Raw genomic sequence first — 25,446 nt, 5'->3', positions numbered from 1 at the left:
GGGGCTTCAGTATCTGCAACAGCTTAAATGACACGGCTCAGAATATTTTCTGTAGTCCTTGAGGAAGAACTAAAGGTCCTCAACTTCGTTTAATGGCTAAAGTATTGCTTTGTAATGCTTAACTGTTTTCCTTTCTTTCTGTATTTTTTCCACTTGTCTGATTAAATTTATTCCTTGACTAAATTCTTCTACAGACAAAAGGCAGGAGGAGGACATGGGTGGAGGTCTGTTCTGAAAAGGCCTTATTGGATCCTGATCCCTTACAATCTATAAATGGGGAAAGTGAGGCCCAGAAAGTCCATGACTCAGGACCTGAAGCTAGACATTCTGATTTCTAAGTAGGTCCCCTTGGAAAGCCTTTGCGCTTCTCTTTGAGATTCAGGAATCGCGGGCTTCCTCCTGGGAGGCTCTTCCAACCCCTACGCATTACCCTCTTGGTGACCCCCGCAGCTTTCCTCCAACCCTCCAGTCAGCCGGGTTCACTCGTTCCAATTGCAACCCTGCAGATACGAGCAGATGTCTGCTCCTAGGGGAAATTAGCTACGTCACCATGACTCCTCCCATTGGCTCGAGGGGTGGGGCGCGGCGCCATGACGTCAGACGCCCAAAGGGGAGGAGCGGTGAGGGGAAGGAGGAGGGAAGTGGGACTTCAACATGGCGGCTGTGGTACTGGCGGTGACTACGGTGACGGTCTGGCCCGGGGCGGGCAGAGTTGGAAGTGGTAGTGTTCGCTCTCCCTAGGGGCCGTCAGGAGCTCAGCAGGGACCGAGCCAGGGAGGCCGGTCGGCGGCAGCACCTTTCGGCTTCTGGCACGGCGGCTGCAGCATTCAGGTGAGGGGGCCTCGCTGGGGGAGGGAGGAGAGGGGCGGAGTTGGGAGAGGGAGCCGGTACCGGGAGACGGCTGGGGGAGGGACGGGGAGGAAGCTGGAGACTGAGTGGAATGGGGGTGCTGCAGCGCAGGGGGTGTGAGGGCCAGGGGGCCAGAGATGGGTAACTTGGGAAGGATTCTGGGAGAAGGGACGGGGTGAGGGGACCGGCATTGAAGGGGCGGAGGGCAGATGGCATGCGGAAAAATAAGTGAGTTCGGATTAAGGGGACTAATGTTCTGCTGGAAAATAGGCGCAGTACGTAACTGTCTGGAAGGAGAGCTGGGTGGGAAACAGAGGATGTCGGGGAGAGAGGGACGTAGGTTTTAGTAAAGGTGAGTGATGGGGAGTTGAGGGTGAGCTGCGGACCTGAGATACAGATTTAGTTTTCTCTGAGGCGATGAGATTAGGGGGAAAGGGAGGAGACCAGACTCGGGGCAAGTGATCTTTGGGGATATATTCGACATTGCCTGGCCTTCTCCAGGTATGTTAGTCTTGCTGCTTTTGTTTGTTTCTTGGGTAGAGACTTATCTGTCCAGTCCACCTGGGGGTCAGAAATAGTTGCTAATCTTTCTTGTGAAACATGAAGTTATAGTTCATTTATTTGATCTCTAATAGTTACCTCTGACCTTTGTGTTGTCGCCACATGTTCTTGTTTAAAGTGTGCCTGGCCATAAAAATACATTTTATATTAAAGTGAGATAAATTTTTGAGAGTTTTTAGACTCCATGGAGTGTTGCAAAAACAGATTTGGTAGTTATCTGTTAAGTAGTTTTTGTTCTAACTCCACTTAATAGGGCTTCTTTGCTCAGTTCTAGTTATTAGTATTTTAGAATTTGGGTAGATATGATGGATATTTTTCTTTAGAATTTTGCCAGATTTGATGATAAGAAAAACAAGGCACTTAGTCTTTAGTGATAGAGCCAGTTCTTTCTTGTAAGTGTCCCAAACTGAAAGTTAAACTGAAAGTTTCTGTATTATTTTGTAGCAAAGAATGTAAAATGTCCAAGGTCTAAAAGAATTCCTTTGTCTACATTAACCTACTTTATAAAGTAGGATTTTTTTGGTGTGTTTTTATAGTAGGTTTTTATAAATTAAAGTTCTGTTTCTAATCCATCCTGTTCATTCTGTGACTTATTCATTGTTTATTACTGTCTACTTTGTATTGCGTTAATAAGTCATTATAATTATGGAAATGGGAAAATTAATGTTTCTCTAGTGAGACTGTATCACTGTACAGCTTCATTGGAAGAAATAATGTTTTTTGGAAATGAAGACTTAAGGAAGAAAATTATGTAAATATAAGAACTTCCTGAATTTTTCCTTTGTGTAGTATTTGGCTCAATATTTCATCATGACATACTTTTTTTTTATCATGACATATTTTTTGTATATCTGAAAGCTTTTCTTTTTCTTTTGAAGAAGACAGTATCCTGATATGATTGTAATTATGTCTGTGATGCATTCTCATCAGTAGTTGTTAGTTCCCATTTCTTGGCAAATATCACTTTATCTTGTGCGACTTTTCTTTCCTATCTCAACTGTGGTAAGGTATTTAAAAGGAGGATTCCTGAAGTTTAATTCAAATTTCTCTGAATTTTTTCAGCATTATAAATGTATCTTCATTACTGTAGAGTGTGGTTGTCAGTATTATACATTTTTCCTGTTATTTAATTATATTGTTGAATGTTTGAGGTTTTTTCCATATGTAGATTATTTTAAGCATAACCACTTTTCCCGCAGACTAACCAAAGCAAAAAACAAGTGACTATCAGGTCATCGTTACAGGTAGTTTTCTTCAGATAGCCTTTCTCAAGAAATGCAAAAGTTAGCATGCAGTCCTGTAAGTATTAGGGCTTCCCTGGTGGTCCATTGGTTAAGAATCTGACTGCCAGTGCAGGAGGCTCCAGTTTGATCCCTGGGTGGGGTAGATCCCCTGGAGAAGAAGACAGCAACCCACTCCAGTATTCTTGCCTGGGAAATCCTGTGGACAGAGGAGCCTAAAGAGCTAGTCCAGGAGGTTGCAAAAGGATCGGACACAGCTTAGTGACTAAACAGCAGCCTCCACCATTAAGTATTAAATAAGCTTCTTAGAATCAAGAAAACCTTGAATTGGAGCTTGGAAATCAATTGGATTTAGTTTCCCACATAGCATGAGAATCCCTACTTCAGTGTCATGAAGATAACTGAAAATCTGTCCTCTTTTCCAGGATCTAACTTCTTACAGGAAAAGAGCCTTTCAGTAGAGAAAGATGTAATCAGGGTGTTGCTTTTCATAGCACACAATGTCTTGTAATATTTGAAAATAATTTGAATGTAAGAATATTATTTTCCTATGAATTGAGAGTTAACATTTCGGATTTCAAAAATTTTAGATGAGAGCTAGATTTACAAAGGGAATGGGGCTAACCTTGGGTCTGTATTAAATGAGCTAGGCCTCATAAACACTTTCCATCATCTCACTTTTATTCATAGGATTTGTTTGGGTAGGCAAAGATAGGCTTGCTTTTTAGATATTGAGTAAGCTAAGGATCAGAAAAGTTGAGTAACTTAAACCAAGGTTACTGCTCTAAATTCGTCCAATTTCAGTGCCCTTACTCTATCTGTTACATCGTTTTGCCCCTCTCACATGGTCACAGGGTCACTCTAATTCCTGTGAAGTAAATTTAAACTATAAGCATGAGTTTTAAAAGTAATGCCATTTGAAACTAGTTGTTCTCATTGAAATAGCGTAACTGGAATGATAAATAATTACAGCTTTAGTCACTTAAGATGTCATCAGTTCTAGGAGGAAATAAATACCTGAATATTTTGTACTTAACAAAATGAACTGTATAAACTGGATAAAGGACTAAAGGTTTTTTATAATCGTAATTGCTGAGTCAGGTTAGACCTGGTTCATCAAGGGCCAAAATTTGTATTTGGCAGTAATCCACTTGTGTTTTCAGAATTTTGGATTGGTCATTGTCAGTTGCTTAATGCTTACTAAACACTTCCAGTGTTTGAGTCACTGAGTTGGTTTATGGTATTTGTGAATCTTGTGGTTTACTGAGTCAAGAGCCAGCAGTGTGTGTTCTGGTTGCTTCACTTCCTCCCCAGCACTTGATATTGTCAGACTTTTAAATTTTTTTTCTAATCTTTTGGGTTTGAAAGAGTATCAATTGTGTTTTATTAGTGTTTCCTGAAGTTGAGCATCTTTTTTGTATGTCCATTAGCCATTTGTATCTTTGTGATACGTATGTTCAAGTTCTCTGTCTATTTTTGAGTCTTCTTTTTTTTCTGATTGATTGAGAGTTCTTCATGTATTTTGTACACTAATTATTTGTTAATTTATGGTTTGCAAATATTCTCTCCCAGTTTATAACTTGTCTTACCATCTCTTCATAGTCTTCTGATGAGAAAAGTTCATGGTTTTAATGAACTGAATGAACTTTCCAGACTTTTATGCTTTTTGTATCATATTTAGGAAATCCTCTTCTGCTAGTCATGTTATTTTATTTTATTTTATTTGCATGTTATTTTAATAAGTACTAAAGTTTATGTGTCGTGTGGCATTTAATCTGACATTTAGTACCAATATTTGCTTGATGAGAAAGGCCAGCTTCTCAGGAGTTGTGCTCGTATTGTATTTGGAGTTTTGAGAACCAGAGGGTTTTTTAAAAATTATTTTTTATTTGGCCGGAGCCTGCGACCGAGTGTGAGTGGAGTGTGAGAGCGGCCGTTGTTGCCGACTCTTTCCTCCTCCCCACGGTCCAGTCAGCGGGTTGATTAGGCCATCGGCCCTCAAGCCGAGACTTGTCTCTTATTTAGTTCTGGGGAGCGCCTGGCCGACATGAGTGATGTAGAGGAGAACAACTTCGAGGGCAGAGAGTCTCGCTCTCAGTCAAAATCTCCAACGGGAACTCCTGCTCGTGTAAAATCGGAGAGCAGGTCAGGATCTCGTAGTCCATCAAGGGTTTCCAAACACTCTGAATCCCATTCTCGATCAAGATCAAAATCCAGGTCCAGGTCAAGGAGGCATTCTCATAGACGTTACACTCCATCCAGATCCCATTCTCACTCTCATAGGAGGCGATCTCGAAGTAGGTCATACACACCAGAATACCGGCGTCGAAGGAGCCGAAGTCATTCTCCAGTGTCTAACCGGAGAAGACTGCCTCCAAGACTTACAGGCAGCAGGGCAAATCCTGGTCCCAGTACTTGTCTAGGAGTGTTTGGCCTCAGTTTGTACACAACAGAGAGAGATCTTCGCGAAGTATTTTCTCGATATGGACCGTTGAGTGGTGTCAATGTGGTTTATGACCAGCGAACTGGACGGTCACAGGGATTTGCTTTTGTTTATTTCGAGAGAATAGATGACTCAAAGGAGGCTATGGAAAGGGCAAATGGAATGGAACTGGATGGTAGAAGAATTCGGGTGGATTATTCTATCACCAAGAGAGCACACACACCAACACCAGGCATATACATGGGCAGACCAGCTCACAGTGGCGGCGGTGGCGGCGGCGGCGGGGGTGGCGGTGGAGGAGCCGGCAGACGTCGAGACTCTTACTATGATCGAGGATACGATTGTGGGTACGACAGATACGAAGACTATGATTACCGGTACAGAAGAAGATCACCTTCTCCTTACTACAGTCGATACAGATCACGATCAAGATCTCGATCCTACAGCCCAAGACGCTATTAATAAGCAGAGCGGTTGCAGTTGAGGACATCTTTTTCTCTTTTTTTAAATTCTGGATTTCCCCAAGCTTCTAATCCTTCCTACTCCTCAAAAAGAACCCTTAAAAAAATCTTTGGTTTGTTTAGCATCTACACTTTGTCAATTGTATTGCTATTTTCCACCCCTTTTATTATATTCTTAAAGATGTAATTGTCATTTTTGAGTAGTTAAACATCTTGAGTAAAAAAGGAACCCCCAGTGTTATGCTTTGTAAATGATTTTTTTGTTTGTTTTTTGCTTTTATGGGAAATTCACTCCTATCTTATCAAAATGAGGAAAGAAATGATCTTTTTAAAGCTTCTTTTGTGTTAGATATTGTATTAGACATTGTATTAGAGGTCTGCATTTACTACAAACTCCTTTTTTAACTTTCTTTTGGGGAAGTTAGTAGTAGTTCAGTCAGGTCAAGTTTGTCTGGGGTGGCATGGAACAGTCAAATAGTTGAGTGTAGAAAGTTTGAAGCTATAGAAAAAACGCTTACTTGGTCATTTCTTTTGAAGAACAGAATTTTTGAACCCTAAAAATTACATCATTTTTTTTTTTTTAGAAATGAAAAGCTTGTGGACTCCTGCAAAACATGTTGTATTTAAAATACATTTGTTGAAACTTAAAAAAAAATTATTTTTTATTTTAAAAATATTTATTTGGCCGTGTGGCATGGAGGATATTAGTTCCCTGATCAGGGATTGAACCCATGCCCTCTCCAGTGAAAGCTTGGTATCCTAACTGCTCGACCACAAGGGAAGTCCCAGGCCAGAGGGTTTTAAAAGGGTTTTAAAAGCAACCTGAATTGTACACACAGGTTATATATATTTCCCCAAGCTGGGAAACTTTAACAGGTTTGTGAATGACATTTTATTGGGATTCCTAGGTGCCGCTCATGGTAAAGAACCTGCCTGCCAACGCAGTAGATGTAAGAGAGTCTGGTTTAGTTCCTGGGTTGGGAAGATCCCCTGCAGGAGAGCAAAGCAACCCACTCCAGTATTCTTGCCTGGAGAATCCCTTGGACAGAGGAGCCTGGCTGACTACAGTCCGTAGGGTCGCAAAGAGTCGGACACGACTGAAGCAACTTAATGAACACATACATGTTACTAAATGTAAACCATGTGGTTTGACAGTGAGAGAGTTTTCTTGTGTGGATAACTAATAATGAGTCACTTTTTCTGAGCAGTTGGGATTTCTACTAAAATATGTTCAGAAAGATTTTTTGATGTCTAGTCTGTCTGGTGTTGGGTTTTATCAAGAATAATTGTGAATTGTCAAAGGGCTGATTTGAAAACATTTTGAAAGAGTTTTTTGTCTTTATTTTCAAGTAATATAGTATTATATAATTAGGTGGAATGTAATTACATGGTTAAATAAAAAGATATGTACATTTTCACAGTTAACGAGTTGTTTATATGTGGGGGGTATTTTTTGGGGAGGTGGGATTAGTATCATATGTTTATGGTATTTAAATTTCATTAGATACTTTTAAAAGAATGAAATAACTCTTCTTAGTATTGGAGAAACTATTTAAGGTTATGATTTATGATGGGAAATTCCCTGGTGGTCCAGTGGTTAGGACTCTGTGCTTTCACTGCTGAGGGCTCAGATTCAATCCCTGTCAGGAAACTAAGATCCTGCAAGTTGTGCAGCACGACCAAAAAAAAGTTATGATGAAAATTGCAAATCAGCTAGAACATACGTGATGAGGATATAGTTTTTCTCTTTTGTTTTTTAAACTGTCTATCCAGTTCTTTGGGCTCTGTCTCCTATCCACATTAAACTCTTACCTCTTAGGTTATTTTTATTAAAATCTTGAGGGATTTGAATTTCTCTTCTGTGTATTAAAACCTCTTAAAAACTTTTTTCTTTTCATGAGAAGGAACTGTTCTTCTAGGGAGTTGGATGTCCTGATCCTGGCAAAGATCACGTTGAAATATAAAACATCCACCAGGCTTTAATTATACTGCAAATACTGTATAGTGATACACAGTACACCTTTGATATTTGTGAAAGGTATTTCCCTAGTTTTTTGAGAGTCCTTGTATAAATACCATACTTTAGAATGTCCCTCATAGTTTATAGAAAAGTATAATAGAAAATTTTTAGTTATCTTCAGGTTTGATGGGTAAATAGATAAGAAAAACAAACTTAAAAGATCTTGATGCTAAATTTCATCTTTGGCTACCTTTAATTCTCAGTCTCTTACTGTTCATTGTTGCCGGATGGCCTATCCTTAACCTTTATTAATTTATTAATAAATAACCTTTTGTTAAATAATAACCTTTATTAATTTATTAACAAATTAACCTTTATTAACCCTTTGGAAACTAAATGTCAGACTGGCTTTGCTTGTTTTATGCTGCATCTCATCATCATGGTCTTAGTCTCAGTCCCAGTTCATATCCTCTTTCTCATTTCTTCCTTCATTGGTAAGAATTAGATCTTCCTAATCCTAACATCTTCCTATAGTTGGGAGTGTTAACATTTCCTTTTAGAGTTCATTGGGAAAGGATATGGGCAGTACTTCCTTTTTTCCTCCTTCTGGTAGATTATACCTTATGCCACGCCATGTATGATAAATGATTCCTTTCTGTGGGTGGAATTCAGAGTCCAATGTTGGATTACAAATTATTAGGTGGATTTTAGAGCTTCCCTGATTGCTCAGTTGGTAAAGAATCCGCCTGCCATTTAGGAGACCCCTGTTCGATTCCTGGTTTGGGAAGAGCCACTGGAGAAGGGAAAGACTAAACACTCCAATACTCTGGCCTGGAGAATTCCATGTGCTGTATAGTCCATGGGGTGGCAAAGAATGGGACATGACTGAACGACTTTCACTTCACTTTCATGTGGAGTGGGTTTTAGGGGTAGCCAGTGAAATCTCAAAAAATTTTCTTCCATCAAAGGTTATTCTATTCCCAAGTGATAAGAACAATAGGAAACTAACCAACCAACCTGCCACAAATTTTGTCCTGAAATACTTTAAAATCACTGAAGGTCTTGAATTGTTCATTGATTATTGCTATTCATTCATTCAAATGTCCCATCCATTTTCTAAAACAGGAAATTCCACCTAGTTCTTATAATTTAATAGGGAATCTAACTTTATCCTTGTAGTTGGTAGTTTTTACAGTAATATTTCACTTACCTGGCTTATTCAGAGATCTCAGCATTTTATGTAAGCAGAATTTAAAGATAATGGAACATTTCTTCTTTGAAAGCCCATATTAAAATTATTGGAAGATTATTAAATGAGTCTTTTATAAATGTAATTATATAATGCAGCCAGTAATAATGTATGACTTACTCTGTAATAACATAGGTCTTAGTCCAAATGTCTCTAGGAAGCTATACATTTTGAGTTACGTTTAAGAACAAATGGTCTTGGTCTGTATGTATTGCTGACAGAATTTAGTGGAAGAGTACATGTTATGGTAACAGGCTTATTTTATTTGGTGGGTAAGAAATTATATTTAGGCAGAATTCTAGTTTGAAATGTTCTTGGTCTGTCCAATATGATAGCCACATAGTGGAGATATAAAACATTTTTATCATTGTGAAAAGTTCTTTTAAACTGTTCCCGATCGTTGTTAAATTTTATTGTTCATGTAGATCACCTGGAGATTGTGGTAAACTGTAGATTCTGATTCAGTAGTTGTGGGTAGGTTTATGATTGTGCATTTTTAAAGAAATTCTCAGGTTATGTTGATGGCCCAAGGATCATACTTTGAATAGTAAACTTTTGAATTTACTATAACGTGAGGTTGATTTGGGACTTTTTATGAGATTTTTAAGAAATTTAATTTATTATAAGGGTTTTTTTTTATTATAAGGTTTTTAATTAGTGTCTTTTGCCTGGAGAGATTATATTGCAATGAACAGAACTCTAGAGTGAGTTTAAAGGTCTAAAGTTGTAGATCCAGGTTTCCTTTTAAAAAACTAACCATCTCTTTCAGACTTGAACTTTTTAGTTTGTGAAACAAGAATATGAATACTTGCTTATATCTCATAGAATGTAAGGTTTGGATAAGATGATGTATGTGATGGTATTTTCAAAACTAAGTAAGACTTCAACATATAGTTTTGAAAATTATGTAAAGTTTTTAACATGTACTTCATTAGAAGCATAATACTTTTTCACTGTCAGCTAATATCCTTATTTTCTAAAGGTAATATATACATTTTATCCAGGAGTTCTCAGTAAGTTTTATTTATTCTTTTATGCTTAATGTTTGTCTTTTTGCATTTTTCTTTTAATAGTCTATCTATTTAATGTTTGGCTGTGCTGGGTCTTCGTTGCTGTGCGTGGACTTCTCTCTGGTTGTGGCTAGTGGGGGCTGCTCCTTAATTGTGGTGCAAAGGCTTTTTATTGCTGTGGCTTCTCCTGTTGCAGACCATGGGCTTCAGTGGTTGTGGCACATGGGCTTAGTTGCCTCATGGCATGTGGAATCTTCCCAGACCAGGGATTGAACCTGCGTCCCCTGCATTGGCAGGCGGTTCCCAACCTGGACCACCAGAGAACGTCCCCCATTAGAATTAATTTCAGTGAGGTGTTTTGTCCTGTTAGAGCTGCCACTTAGAGAAGTGTGTGTGTGTGTGTGTGTGTTTGTGTGTGTGTGTGTGTGTGTGTTTTTGTGTATGTGTTCAGTCACTAAGTCATATCTGACTCTTTGTGACCTCATGGACTGCAGCACACCAGGCCTCCCTCTCCTTCACCATTTCTTTAAGTTTGACCAAGTTCATGTCCATTGCATCAGTGATGCCATCCAGCCATCTCATCCTGTGACACCCTCTTCTCCTGCCCTCAATCTTTCCCAGCATCAGGGACTTTTCCAGTGAGTCGGCTCTTTGTATCAGGTGGCTAAGTATTGGAGCTTCAGCATCAGTTGTTCCACCTCTCACGTCTGTATATGACTACTGGAAGAACCATAGCTTTGACTGTGTGAACCTTTGTGGGCAAAGTACTTAGAGAAGTATCAGGCAGTAATAATAGCTACAGCTTAAACAGATGTTGAATGAATGAGACATATAAGTCTGAGAAATTAATTGCCTTTTGTTGTGACCAGGCAGGGATATTTTTTTAAATCAACAGGAGTTGATTGGGAACCAGCTTTAAGGGGGGAACAAAGGGTCTGGAAGATTCCCTGGAGAAGGAAATGATTCCCCACTCCAGTTTTTGCCTGGAGAATCCCAAGAACAGAGGAGCCTGGCAGGCTACAGTCCATGAGGTTGCAAAAAGTCAGACATGACTGAGTGACTACACACACACACACACACACACACACACAAGTAATCATTTAGCTAGTTTTTCCATTGGGGGGAAAATGAAAGCCAGATAACATACCTCTTCACTTTAGAATTCTATTTGTATATTCCTGTGTTTTCTTACTGTGCTCTTTTGACCCATTTTAGTTAATTGTGTACAATTTCCTGTGGGTATCCTTTTAACAAGATTTAACAGCATTTTTGCTGTCTCATTTATTTTCAGAAATATTTTAGAGTTAAATTACAGACATTTTACACTAGAATGTTACGTAACTTTAAGAAAAAAATGAGGATATTTTTCTTCATAAATACACTACTGTTAACCATGCCCAACCATCTATGGTAAACAGTGTTTCTCTTTTTTTTTCTTTGGCCGCACCACACAGCTTGTGGGATCTTAGTTCCCTGACCAGGGATTGGACCTGTGCTTTGGCAGTGAAAGTGCTGAGTCCCAACCACTGGACCCCCAGGAAACTCCCAACAATAATTTCATATTATCATATTATAGCAGTACTTACTTACATTTCCTCACTTGTCCCCTAAATGTCTTTTATGCGTTCACAGTGCAATTCTGACACTACCTAGATTTAGGTTAATGGGCCTCCCTGGTTGCACAGTGGCAAAGAATCCACCTGCCAAGGAAGGATATGTGAGTTTGATCCCTGGATTGGGAAGATCCCTTTGTGGAGGTAATGGCAACCTGCTCTTGTATTCTTGCCTGAAAAGTCCCATGGACAGAGGAGCCTGGCAGGCTACAGTCCAGAGGGTTGCAGAGTCAGACATAACCGAGGGACTAAGCATGCACGCACGCACACATCAGTTCAGTTCAGTTGCTCAGTTGTGTCCGACTCTTTGCAACTCCATGAATTGCAGCACGCCAGGCCTCCCTGTCCATCACCAACTCCTGGAGTTTACTCTAACTCATGCCCATCGAGTTGGTGATGCCATCCAGTCATCTCATCCTCTGTCGTCCCCTTCTCCTCCTGCCCCCAATCCCTCCCAGCATCAGGGTCTTTTCCAATGAGTCAGCTCTTTGCATGAGGTGGCCAAAGTACTGGAGTTTCAGCTTCAGCATCAGTCCTTCCAATGAACACCCAGGACAGGTTAAAGGCATAGTCATTCAGAAGACTGGCCTCAGATATCAGCCACAAGTTCAAGGGTTCCCAGAACATTCTGAAACAACTGGCTACAAATTTAGAGGTTCCCAAGCAGCCCTCAGGTTAGATAATTTGCTACAATGCCTTACAGAACTCAGAAAAGTGCTATATTTATGATTACAGATTTGTTATAGCAAAAAGTATACAAATCAGAACTAGTCAGAAGATGCCATAGGGTGAAACCTGGGAAGGTCCGAAACATGAAAATGACTCTCCCTGTGGAATCAGGATGTGTCACCCTCCTGACACATCATTGTGTCACCAGATCCACAGAATATTGTTAACCAGGGAAGCTCAGCAGAGTTTGTGTCCAGATTTCATTTTATTAACTTATTACTTAGGCATGATTCATTGGCCACAAGGTTGAATTTGATCTTCGTCCCTGCTCTGCCCCTCCCTGAAGGCTGAACATATTACATGGCTTAAAATCCTCACCTTCTAATCACATGATTTGTCTTTATGGTGTGGTCATCCTCTGTCCTAAGTCATCGTGTTAGCATAAACTATCAAGTATGGTCTAGGGGCCCACCAGGAAAAACAAAGATTTTTGTATCACTTGGGAAATTCCAAGGATTTAGAGGATACCTCCAAGAACCAGGGGCTTTCCTTGTGGTTTAGCTGATAAAGAATCCGCCTGCAATGTGGGAGACCTGGGTTTGATCCCTGGATTGGGAAGATCCCCTGGAGAGAGGAGAGGCTACCCACTCCAGTGTTCTGGCCTGGAGAATTCCATGGACTGTATAGTCCATGGGGTCACGGAGAGTTGGACACTACTGAGCGACTTTCACTTTCACTTCCCAGAACCAGAGACAAAGGCTAACCAAATTCTTTATTGTACAAAATGGTTTGTTCAGGATGGAGGAGCCTGGTAGGCTGCAGTCCATGGGTTGACAAGAGTCGGACACGACTGAGAGACTTCACTTTCATTTTTCACTTTCATGCATTGGAGAAGGAAATGGCAACCCACTCCAATGTTCTTGCCTGGGGAATCCCAGGGATGGGGGAGCCTGGTGGGCTGCCGTCTATGGGATCGCACAGAGTTGGACACGACTGAGGTGACTTAGCAGCAGCAGCTCCAATAAAACCACTTAAAAAATATCTAAGGGTTCCTTTTTATTTTTTCAGTATTATGGGAATTTAAAAGTGTACCAGAGAGTAAGGAGAAAGTGTAATGAATTCCCGTGTGCCCATTGCCTAGCTTGCACAAAGATCAACATTTGACTGATCTTTTTCAAGTCTTTTGTCCTCCCTTTTTTGGGGATTGGGAAGTGCCTGAAATATTTTAAAGCAAATCTCAAACATTCCTATAAATAGATTATTATGTGTTTCTAACTGATAAAACAGTTAACTTTCTTTAAAAAATATAATTATCATGCAATTATCTATTAGTAATTCCTTAATGTAATAACCATCCTATATGAAAATTTCTCTTATTTTCTTAGAAGTGTCACTTTACGGATAGTTTTTTCCATTCACAACTCAGGTCAGGTCCATACTTATCACTTATTTGGTTTTCAGGTCTGTTAAGTCTCTTCTGTGATATGGTAATTATCACCTTTTCATTAGAGAAACCAGGCCATTTGTTCTGAAGGTATTCCAAATTTAGGATTTGTCTATGCATTCTTGTGTTGTCTTTTTTGCTTGCTCCTCTAATTCTTGTAAAGAAAGGGTTAGAAGCTTGATTTAATTCATGTTTCTGTTGTCTGGTTGGGGGTAGCAGCCATCATAGAAGTGGTGCTGTGTCCTTCTTTTTACATCCCATCAGGAGGTACGTAATGAATGGTTGTCCCACTTTTTGTGATTCTAGTTATGTTCAGATGGTGTCAGCCCCATCCTTCTATTATAAAGCTCCCTGTTAATCTTTACCTAATAATTTAGCATCCATTGATGATACTTACTTGAATCAATTATTTAATTAGAAGTTATGAACTTGTATCATCACGCTTTTTTTTTCATATTTATGTTTATGAGGTGCCATTCTTCTTTGAAGAACTTTCTCTCAGCAGTTACCCTCAAGTGTAGTTCCTACTGGAAAGGAATGATGAATGCTTAATTCTTTTCTTTTAATTACCAATTTCAAAGTTGGTATAATAGTCATCTCTTAATGGTAGTAGGTTATTTGTGGTTTGTTTTTTTTTCCTGATGATTTTCTATGGATCTTTGAATATCACCATAGACTTGTGGCTTTATAATGTGTTTAAAACAATTACAGTCATTATTTTTGATGCACAGGTTGTTAAAAATTTGGTAGCCTTTTGATGTAACCTATAAATCTTTGGAAAATTTCTTATTTTCATGTACAACAAATGGCCCAGGTTTATCTTACAAGTTCTTTCTCCATATCTGAAAGCAACCATTTCTCAGAAGTGCAGACATACAGATGGCTATCAGGCACATGAAAAGATGCTCGACATTACTAATCATCAGGGAAATGCAAATCATGGAGAAAAGGGAGCCTTCATGCACTGTTGGTAGGAATATAAATTGTTGCAGCCACTATGGAAAACAGTGTAGAGATTCCCCCCAAAATTAAAAATTGAACTACCATATGATCTAGCAATTCCAGTCCTGAATATTTATCCAAAGAAAGCAAAAACACTAATTAGAAAAGATACATGCATCCCTGTGTTAATTGCTGCATTATTTACAATAGCTGAGATATGAAAGCAACCCAGGTGTCCATCAACAGGTGAATGGTATGTAGCATACATATATACATATAAGTATGTATATAAAATGAAATACTACTCAGGCATAAAAAAGAGTGAAACCTTGCCATTTGTAACAACATGGATGGACCTAGAGGATATTATGCTAGGTGAAATAAATCAGACAATGACAAATAATGCATGATTTCACTTATATGAAATCTAAAACACAGAACGAATGATCAAACATAACAAAACAGAAAGTGTCGATACAGAGAACAAATGGATGGTTGTTGTAAATGAGTTATGAGGATGAAATGTACAGTGTGGGGTACATAGTCGGTAGCTATATAGTGACATAACTAGATTTATCATAGTGATCATTTTGAAATGTATAGAAATACCAAGTCACTGTGTGTGTAACAGGAACTAACATAGTGTTGTAGGTCAAATATACTTCAAAAACAAACAGACTCATAAAAAAAGATTTGTGACTACAGAAATGAGGAGGGGGTTGGGAATTGGATGAAGGCAGTCAAAAGGTACAACCTTCCAGTTATAAATAAGTAGTAGGATGTAATGTACACTATAATGTAATGAACAGTGCTATATGTTATATATGAAAGTTGTTTAGAAAGTAAATCCTGGTTTCTCATCATGTACACACATGAATTTTTTCTATTTCTTTAATTTTGTATTTATATGAGATGATGGATGTTCACTTAACTTGTGATAATAATTTCATGATACATGTAAGTCAAATCGTTATGTTGTATACTTTAAACTTGTACAGTGCTGAATATCAATTATACAGTGCTGTATGTCAACTGAATATTTAAAAAACTAAGATCATGGCATCCGCCCCTGTTACTTCATGGCAAATAGAGGGGGGAAAGGTTGAAGTAGTGACAGATTTCCTCTTCTTGGGCTCTAAAATCACTGTGGATGGTGACTGCAGCCATGAAATCAGGAGACATTTGCTTCTTGCCAGGAAAGCTATGACAAACCTAGACAGTATGTTGAGAAGCAGAGACATTACTCTGACGACAAAGGTCCGTATAGTTAAGGCTATGGTCTTCCCGGTGGTCATGTATGGTTGTGAGAGCTGGACCGTAAAGAAGGTGGAGTGCCGACGAATTGATGTCTTTGGAACTGTGGTGCTGGACAAGACTCCTTAGAGTCCCTTGGATGGCACGGAGATCAAACCAGTCAATCTTAAGAGAAATCAACCGTGAATACTCGTTGGAAGGACTGATGCTGAAGCTCTAGTATTTTGGTCATCCGATGCAAATAGCTGACTCATTGGAACGGTCCGTGATAAAGATTGAGGGCAGGAGAAGAGGGTGTCAGAGGATGAGATGGCTGGATGGCATCAGCAGTGTAATGGACATGAACTTGGTCAGACTTAAGGAAATGGTGAAGCTCAGGTTGGCCTGGCCAGTGCTGCCGTCCATGGGGTCTTAAAGAATCGGGCACGACTGGGTGACTGAATAACAGCAATGTCAGTTACATCTGAGTAAAACTGGAGGGAAAAAGAGTAAGTGCAGAAATGAGATTGAGAGCTCAAAATTTGGGTACTAGAGATACTCATTGGTACTGTCCTTATACAAATATTTTTAAAAATTACATGTTTGTATTGATTTTTTTAATTTTAAGAATAGTTTTTACTTTAATGTTTTACCTATCTTTTTTTTCTCTTACATAAAAAATCTTGGTCCCTTACAATAAATATAATTACTTATTTGCTGTATTGCACATACAAAAATAGCTTTAAAGTGGTAATGCTGATTTTACTGCTAACAAGAAGAAGTAAAGCCTAAAATCTTTGCAGTTACGTGTGTTCTTACTGTATGTTTTACTAACATGCACGGTTAGAATACTGAGTGCTAACAGTGGCTCAGACAGGAGAGAACCCGCTTGCAGCGCGGGAGCCCCAGACTCAGTCCCCGGCCGGGAAGACCCCCTGGAGGAGGGAACGGCGACCCACTCCAGGATTCTTGCCTGGAGGTTTGCACAGACAGTGGAGCCTGATGGGCTGCAGTCCAAGGGTCAGACACTACTGAGTGACTAAGGCACACACAAAGTCACGTGAAATTATCTTTTGTTTGTTGTCACTTTTCTCACTTCATGTACAATTAGGTTTATTTGTTTTAGTTTGTACTCATTTGACAGATTTAAAAGTCATATTGTTTGGAATATGAACTAGTTACTTTGAAAACTCAGAGTACAGAAATATGTAAAAAGAAAAAGTATAAAGGTGAAAAATTCCACTAATGGAATATCCACTGTTAAAGATATTTGTCTAGCTAACATTTATTAAAAGCATAACATGGATTAAGATTGTTCAAAGTACTTTATATGCATTATCTTCTTTAATCTTTACAGTTACCCAGTGAGGTTGTTGGTGTTATTATCCCCATTTTACACATGTTAAATTGTTCAAGGGATATATAGCTAGTAAGTGGCAGAGCTGGAATTTGAACCCTAATCTTTCTTACTCAAAAACTTACCTTTTAAAAATCACTGTATATTCTGTTGTCCGTCTTTGTTTTCTGTGCTTCAGTTCACTCACTCAGTCGTGTCTGACTCTTTGCGACCCCACGGACCACAGCATGCCAAGCCTCCCTGTCCATCACCAACTCCTGGAGTTTACCCAAACTCATGTCCATCGAGTCGGTGATGCCATCCAACCATCTCATTCTCTGTAGCCCACTTCTTCTCCCTTCAGTCTTTCCCAGCATCAGGGTCTTTTCAGATGAGTCAGCTGTCCGCATCAGGTGGCCAAAGTATTGGAGTTTCAGCTTCAACATCAGTCCTTCCAGTGAACACCCAGGACTCATCTCCTTTAGGATGGACTGGTTGGATCTCCTTACAGTCCACGGGACTCTCAAGAGTCTTCTCCAACACCACAGTTCAAAAGCATCAATTCTTCTGTGCTCAACTTTCTTTGGATGTACAGCTCTCACATCTACACATGACTACTGGAAAAACCATAGCCTTGACAAGACAGACCATTGTTGGCAAAATAATATCTCTGCTTTTTAGTTTGCTGTCTAGGTTGGTCATAACTTTCCTTCCAAGGAGTAAGCTTCTTTTAATTTCATGGCTGCAATCACCATCTGCAGTGATTGTGGAGCCCAAAAAAATAAAGTCAGCCACTGTTTCCACTGTTTCCCCATCTATTTGCCATGAAGTGATGGGACCAGATGCCATGATCTTAGTTTTCTGAATGTTGAGCTTTAAACCAACTTTTTCAAGAGGCTCTTTAGTTCTTCTTCACTTTCTGCCATAAGGGTGGTGTCATTTGCCTATCTGAGGTTATTGATATTTCTCCTGGTAATCTTGATTCCAGCTTGTACTTCTTCCAGCCCAGTGTTTCTCATGATGTACTCTGCATATAAGTTAAATAAGCAGGGTGACAGTATACAGCCTTGACGTACTCCTTTTCCTATTTGGAATCAGTCTGCTGTTCCATGCCCAGTTCTAACTGTTGCTTTCTGACCTGCATACAGATTTCTCAAGAGGCAGGTCAGGTGGACTGGTATTTCCATCTCTTTCAGAATTTTCCAGTTTATTGTGATCCTCACAGTCAAAGGCTTTGGCATAGTCAGTAAAGCAGAAATAGATGTTTTTCTGGAACTCTCTTGCTTTTTTGATGATCCAGTGAATGTTGGCAATTTGATCCCTGGTTCCTCTGCCTTTTCTAAATCCAGCTTGAACATCTGGAAGTTCATGGTTCACGTATTGCTGAAGCCTGGCTTTGAGAATTTTGAGCATTACTTTACTAGCGTGTGAGATGAGTGCAATTGTGCAGTAGTTTGAGCATTCTTTGGCATTGCCTTTCTTTGGGATTGGAATGAAAACTGACCTTTTCCAGTCCTGTGGCTACTGCTGAGTTTTCTGTGCTTATAAACGTCTAAATTTATATTTCATGCATTTGAGAGTTATTCTCTTAGCAGTGTCTTTCGAGAAGTTTTCAATTTTAATGCTGTAGTTTTTCATTTACGATTTGTGCTGTGGCGTTATATCTAAGATGTTAACTAATCACAGGTGTGATTACCTGATCACAGGTTGGAAAGATTTTTCTATGTTCTCTTCTAGACGTTGTATGGTTTTAGATTTTACAAAGCCTGTAGTCCATTTTTAGTTAATTTTTTTATATGTGGTGTGAGGTATGAATGGAAGTTTTTTTTTTTTTACAATATAAATATCTATTTGTTCCAGCACCTTTTGTTGAAAAGATTACGTTTTCTCTATTGAATTGCTTGCACCTTAAAAATATTTTGTCTGTGTGTATGAGGATCTGATTTTGAATTCTGTTCTATTCTTTTGATCTACTTATCTGTCTGTATGCCATCACACTGTCTTGATAACTGTATAATTTTGAAATCAGGAAGTTTCCCAGTGTTATTTTGGCTGTTTAGGCCTTTCACATTTTTCTGTGAATTTTAGAATTAGCTTGTTAGACTATCTACAAAAAACATGTTAGTGTTTTGTTTGCAGTTATATTGAATCTATAGATCAATTTGGGGAGAGTCAATGCCCTAAAAATATTGAGTTAGAACTTGTGAACATGGTATATCTGTCTCTCCATCTATTTAGGTCTTTGCTATAGATTGAAAATTTGTGTATGCCAATATTTGTTTGTTGAAACCTAATCCTTAATGTGGTGATATTTGGAGATTGGGTTTTTGGAAGATAATTAGGTCACGAGGAAGAACCCTCAGGAATGAGATTAGTACCCTTATAAAAGAGGTCCCTTACCCCCTTCCATGGCCATGTGAGGTTATAGCAAAAAGACAGCTGTCAACAAACCGGGAAGCAGTCTGTAACCAGACACTGAATCTGCTTTTGCCTAGATCTTGAACTTCCAAAGCTTTGATAACTGTGAAAAATGCATTCCTGTTTTTATAAGTCACCCAGTCTAAAGTATTTTGTTGTCCACTGGAAACTGTGGACACAGTAGCTGACTTTATTTTCTTGGGCTCCAAAATCACTGCAGATGGTGATTGCAGCCATGAAATTAAAAGACGCTTGTTCCTTAGAAGAAAAGCTATGACCAACCTAGACAGCATATTAAAAAGCAGAGACATTACTTTGCTGACAAAAGTCCATCTAGTCAAGGCTATGGTTTTTCCAGTAGTCATGTATGGATGTGAGAGTTGAACTATAAGGAAAGCTGAGCGCCAAAGAATTGATGCTTTTGGACTGTGGTGTTGGATAAGACTGTTGAGAGTCCCTTGGACTGCAAGGAGATCAAACCTGTCAATCCTAAAGGAAATCAGTCCTGAATATCAGTCCTGGAAGGACTGATGTTGAAGGTGAAACTCCAGTACTTTGGCCACCTGATGCAAAGAGCTGACTTATTTGAAAAGACCTTAATGCTTGGAAAGATTGAAGGTGGGAGGAGAAGGGGACGACAGAGGATGAGATGGTTGGATGGCATCACCAACTCAGTGGACATGAGTTTGAGCAAGCTCCAGGAGTTGGTGATGGACAGGGAGGCCTGGTGTGCTGCAGTCCATGGGGTCGCAGAGTCGGACATGACTGAACATTTGAACTGAACTGAAAACTGTACATGATGATTTTTAACATTTCAGCTTCTGATTGTTCATTGCTAGGATATAAAATGTAATAATTACGTATTGATCTTATGTTCTCTAATCTTGCTAAACTTGTGTATAGGTTACTAGTTCTGTTATTCTTTTGTAGATTTCACTAGACTTTCTACAGACCTTGCTGTCCAGACTAAGGTTTCATAGTTTTTTTTTCCTATCTGGATGCCTCTTGTTTATTTTCTTCTTCTTCTTTTTTTTTTTGGTACTGGCTAGAACTTCCAATACAAGATTGAATAAAAGTGATGAAATGTGGACATCCTTGCCTTATTCCTGAACTTAAGAGGAAAGTCTTCTCCGTTATGTATAATGTAGACTATAGGTTTTTTTTTTTTTTTTTTAAATATATGCCCTTTATCAAGTTGAGGAAATCCCCTTCTGTTCTTCGTTTACTCAGGTTTTCAGGAATGGGTGTTGAACTTTGTCAAATGAACTTTCTGTCTCTTGAGATAATTGTATGGTTTTTCTTTATTTGCCGATATGGTGAATTGCACTGACTAGTGTTTTTTTAGTGTTATTTATATTGAATAATTTTTGGCTCTGCTGTGTCTTCATTGCTGCTCAGGCTTTACTCTAATCGTGGTGAGCAGGGGCTTCTCGTTGCAGTGGCTTCCCTTGTTGCAGAGCAGAGCCTCTAGGGCGTGTGGGCTTCTGCTGTGGCCTGGGGGCTCAGTAGTTGTGGTACACCAGCTTAGTTGCTCGGTGGCATGTGGGATCTTCCTGGGTCAGGGTTGAACCTGTGTCTCCTGATTTGGCAGGCAGTCTTTACCTTTGAGCTACCAGGGAAGCCGGTGCACTGATTAAATTTTTAAAAAGATATTCAACCAATTATTTTTAATTATATTCAACCAATATATGCAACCGATTTTGCATTCCTGGGAAAAACTCAACTTTGTCCCTATATGGTACACTTTTATATGTTGTTGGATTTGAGTTACTAAGCTTTTAAGAATTTTGGCGTTGATGTTTAGGAGGGATATTGTCCTATCGTTTTCTCTTCTAATGTCTTGGCTGTTTTTGTATCAAGATAATTTTTTGCCCTATAAACTGATTTGGAAATTATTCCTTCCTCCTTAATATTTTGAAAGAGTGTGTTGAATAGTTGATTTCACCAGTAAAGCCAGCTAGGCCCTGAGTTTTCTTTATAAGATTTTTAACTTCAGATTCAGTTTCTTTGAAAGGTATAGGGCTCTTGAGGCTATTTATTTCATTTGGGGTGAGCTTTGGTTGTTTGTGTTTTTTGTGAAATTGGTTCATTTCGCCTAAAATGCCAAACTTTTGGCATAAAATTCTGTATTGTATTCTCTTTTGGTCTTTTGAAGATCTATTGTGATGTTCAGAAGTCTTCCATTTCTGAAATCAGGCGTTTTGTTTTCTTCTAAATAGCTTAGCCTGGGTTTTATCAATTTTCTTGACCTTTGCAAAGAATCAACTTTTGGCTTTATTATTTTTTCTTTTCTGTTTTTCTTAATTATTATTTAGAAAAGAATTGACATGTTTAAAATTTGAAATCAGTGGTATTCTGACTTTTAATATGGGTCCAGGCACTGATGGTTTCATTGTGCTCTAGGTAGTTTTCCAGACCACTGTTTTTGCTTACAGTGTTGTCAATGTTTCTAATTTTTGTGAAAAGAATATATAGTAGTTGCATTATAAGTAAGTTAACTAGCTTGTACATAGTTGGATAATTTGTACATTATGTTGATAGAAGTCATAATATGTATTAGGGAATGAGTATTTTTACAACTTACATTTATATTTGCCTTAGAAATAGTTCTGTATTATATAAATGCCACAAATTAAGCAAATTCTTTATGTTTGGAATTTCCTAAATATACTTTTAACAGAACTTCCATTTCTGTAGTACAGCAAACCAATATGTCATATTTGTGACTTTGTAGTTGGAAATTTCAGTTAGACACTGGGATGTTATATTTAAGTAACTTGGGTGCAGTAACCTGGTAGGATTTGTATTTCTATTCAACATGGATATGGAAAGGTAATATTAATATTTTGCTAATGTACAAAGTTCACTTTGTTGACACTTTTATCTGCTGTGATTTTATTTTTTACCTTGAAATAAAATATCCCAGTATTCTCATTCTTCTTATGACTTTTTAAAAATTAATGTGATGGTGAGAGGAGAAACTTAATGGAATACTTTTACACTCTTTGGAGGGTGGTAGAGCTTTGGTTATTTTCAAGAGGAGTTTCAAAAGATTTAGTACATATGTATGCTAAAATTATATCTACCTTTTAAAAAAAATCTTCTACCTTTAGAGGGTTTTCTATTTGGTTTTCAGGGACTCACAAGTCAATGTAGACATGAATGTACCTTCAGCTTTAGAAGTTACCTTATCACAGTTGCCAATAATTTTGTTAACTTAATTGCTGCATGCAGTAATCTGAAGCAAAATATGTTAGTTGACAATTTTCAAAGGATGAGAAGCCTTTGTTGATTTTGTTTCCTAGACTTGAAACACACTGTTATCTTTTCCATAACAGTTCCTCCCTTGTGTGTTCCCATTTTCTAAAAGGCTTATCTTTTATACTTTTTCTTTTTGGAACTCAGGCTGAAAATTGGTCTTTGAACAGAGGGAGTAAATTTTTTCATGTAAATTGTGATTAAAAATATATTTAGTTTTATTCTTATTCTGCGTTTTCTGTTTTCCTTCCTTTTTTCTTGTTTTTCAAAATCACTCTTCCTTTTGATGAATTTTCTATATTTGACTTCTTTAGTTACTTGAAAGTTGCTTATCTTACTCCTTTTTTTCCTGTTGGTTGTTGTTAAAGTTTTTATATGTAATTTTTATATGTTAAATCTGTGTGCTGCGTATGTGATCTCTACAATAAGACAAGTTTGTTTTACTTCTTCCTTTCCCAGATTTCTCCCATTTTAGGTCATCTCAGATTTCGGTTCCAGATCTATTACTTTTTTTTTTTTTTTAATTTATTTATTTGGCCTTGCATGCATGTGGGATCTTAGTTCCTTGACCAGGAATTGAACCCATGTCCCCTGTGTTGGAGACACAGAGTCCTAACCACTGGACCACCAGGGAGGTCCCCAGATCTATTACTTTTATGTTGGGAGTTACCTTGGACTAAATATATTTTACTGATTTATCTGCCCACTGCTTTTTTTTTTCTTTCTAAAAAGTATTTATTAGTCTGCATCAGGTCTTGGTTGTGGCACTCGGGATCTTTCATTGCAGTACATGGACTCTCTAGTTGTGGTGTGAGGGCTCCAGAGCTTGCAATCTCAGAATTCAAGGCTTAGTTGCTCTTTGGCCTGTGGGATCTTAGTTTCCTGAACAGAGATGGAACCTGTGTCCCCTGGATCACAAGCTGAATTCTTAACCATTTTTTCACCCGGGAAGTCCCTGCCCACTGCCTTTTCTGATGTTCCACATTTCACCTACTTTAGATTAATTTTATGCTTTGCTGAACTATTTATCTGGATTCTTCTTTTTTCAGGGAGAAATCAATGAATAGTGAATTTTCAGTCTTTGGATGTTGAAATGTTTTCATTTTGCTCACTCATTTGGATACTAGGATTCTAATTTTAGAACTGTATTTTATTTATTGTTTATTTTATTTATTTTTGACTGCTGGGTCTTTGTTGCTGTGCGGGGCTTTCCCTAGTTGGGGTGAGAGGGAGCTGCTCTCGAGTTGCAGTGTGTGGGCTTCTCCTTGCAGTGGCTTCTCTTGTTGCAGAGCGTGGGCTCTGGAGCACCAGCTCAGTAGGCGTGGCATGGGGCCACGTCCCACAGATTGCCCCTTGGCCTGTGGAGTCTTCCTGGAGCAGGGATTGAACCTGTCTCTCCTGCATTGGCAGGTGGATTCTTAACCACTGAATCACCAGGGAAATCCTTAGAACTATTCTTAATTAGATTTTTTGAAGATACTCTATACTTTTATAGCCTCAGCTATTGATAGTGAAAGTTCTTGAGGCTAGTCTTACTCTTTCCTTTGAAGATAACCATAGTCTATCTGGAAGCTATTTTTTTAACTCAGATTTTTTAAAATCTGGTGATGATCTAAATTTTTATGATGTGTCTAGATTTCAGTTTTTACGAGTGCATTTTGCTTGGTACTCACCTCTTGAATTGGAAGAGGTGAGTACCGGCTGTTAGAGGTTTTATTTCTCTTTTTCATTATTTCAGTTCTCTCCTGAGAAAGTCTTGTTAGACATGTTTTGGGAACTGCTTAAAACCATTGATCCTGAGCTTGAAACACTTTGATTGTGGTAGTTTTTTCTACCTTCTGTCTTCTTGTGTATTTAGGGCTGCATTTTTAAAAATAGCTTTGTTAGGATATAGTTCATACACCACAAAATTCATTCATTAAAAGTGTACAATTCAGTGGTTTTTAGTATTTTCACAGTGTGGTAAAACCATCACTGCAGTCTATTGAAAATGTTCCAGAGAGTTTTCAATACCCTAAAAAGAAGCCTCATGCCTATTAACATTCATTCCCTATTACTCTCTTCCCACAGCCCCTTGCAGCCACTAATTTACTTTGTGGATTTGCCTGTTTTAGACATTTCACATAAATGAAAACATAATATGTAGTCTTCTGTGACTTACTACTTACATTCAGCATGTTTTCTGTGTTTAACCATGCCATAGTATTTCTTTTTTTTTTTTCATAATATTTCTTTATTGCCAAATAATATTCCATTGTGTGGGTATATCATATTATTTATCCATTCATCAGTTGATGGACAGTTGGGTTGTTTTCAGTTTGTCTGTGTGGGTGTATGTTTTCATTTCTTTTGAGTATTATATTTAACATCTTAAATTTTTAACAGTCTAGTTTGAACTGATAATGCACTTCAGTATCATACAGAGACTGTGCTCCTATATGGTTCCATCCTATCCCTTTTAAATGTTGTCACAGACTGCAACTTTATATACAACATGAGTAAACCTAGAGGACATTATGGTAAGTAAAATAAACCAGACATGGAAAGACAATAACATAGATTTGTAATAATTCTTGTGCATTAAAAAAAATTCTGTACAAGAAAAAAGAGAAGTTGGAAACCAAAAAAGCTATTAGCCTATGTATCCTTAGCAAAGATCTTTATTTCTTCTTAGGGCTTTGAGTTAGTGTAGTATTCTGCCATTTCAGCCTGAAGCATTTTTAACATATCTTATAATAGGCCAAGTCCACTGGCAAGAA

At 38.4% G+C, this 25,446-nt stretch overlaps 1 protein-coding gene and 1 pseudogene across 2 annotated transcripts in view; both read left to right on the top strand.

Moving 5' to 3' along the window:
- The first annotated feature begins 612 nt into the window (after nucleotides 1-612).
- UBAP1 (ubiquitin associated protein 1) overlaps nucleotides 613-25,446 on the top strand; it is a 68,082-nt gene continuing 43,248 nt past the window's right edge. The window contains exon 1 of one of the 2 annotated variants that reach the window (XM_020911964.2): nucleotides 613-831. The gene's annotated coding sequence lies outside the window, so the exon portion shown is untranslated. Of the gene's footprint in view, nucleotides 832-1,233; nucleotides 1,351-25,446 lie in introns of those variants that run through there. The other variant, XM_070459604.1, reaches the window with a different exon arrangement.
- LOC110149516 (transformer-2 protein homolog alpha pseudogene) lies at nucleotides 4,566-5,807 on the top strand (annotated as a pseudogene).

Source organism: Odocoileus virginianus, chromosome 31 (assembly GCF_023699985.2).
Source record: "Odocoileus virginianus isolate 20LAN1187 ecotype Illinois chromosome 31, Ovbor_1.2, whole genome shotgun sequence".
Lineage (NCBI taxonomy): Eukaryota > Metazoa > Chordata > Mammalia > Artiodactyla > Cervidae > Odocoileus > Odocoileus virginianus.
This window is presented reverse-complemented; position numbering and strand designations above follow the sequence as displayed.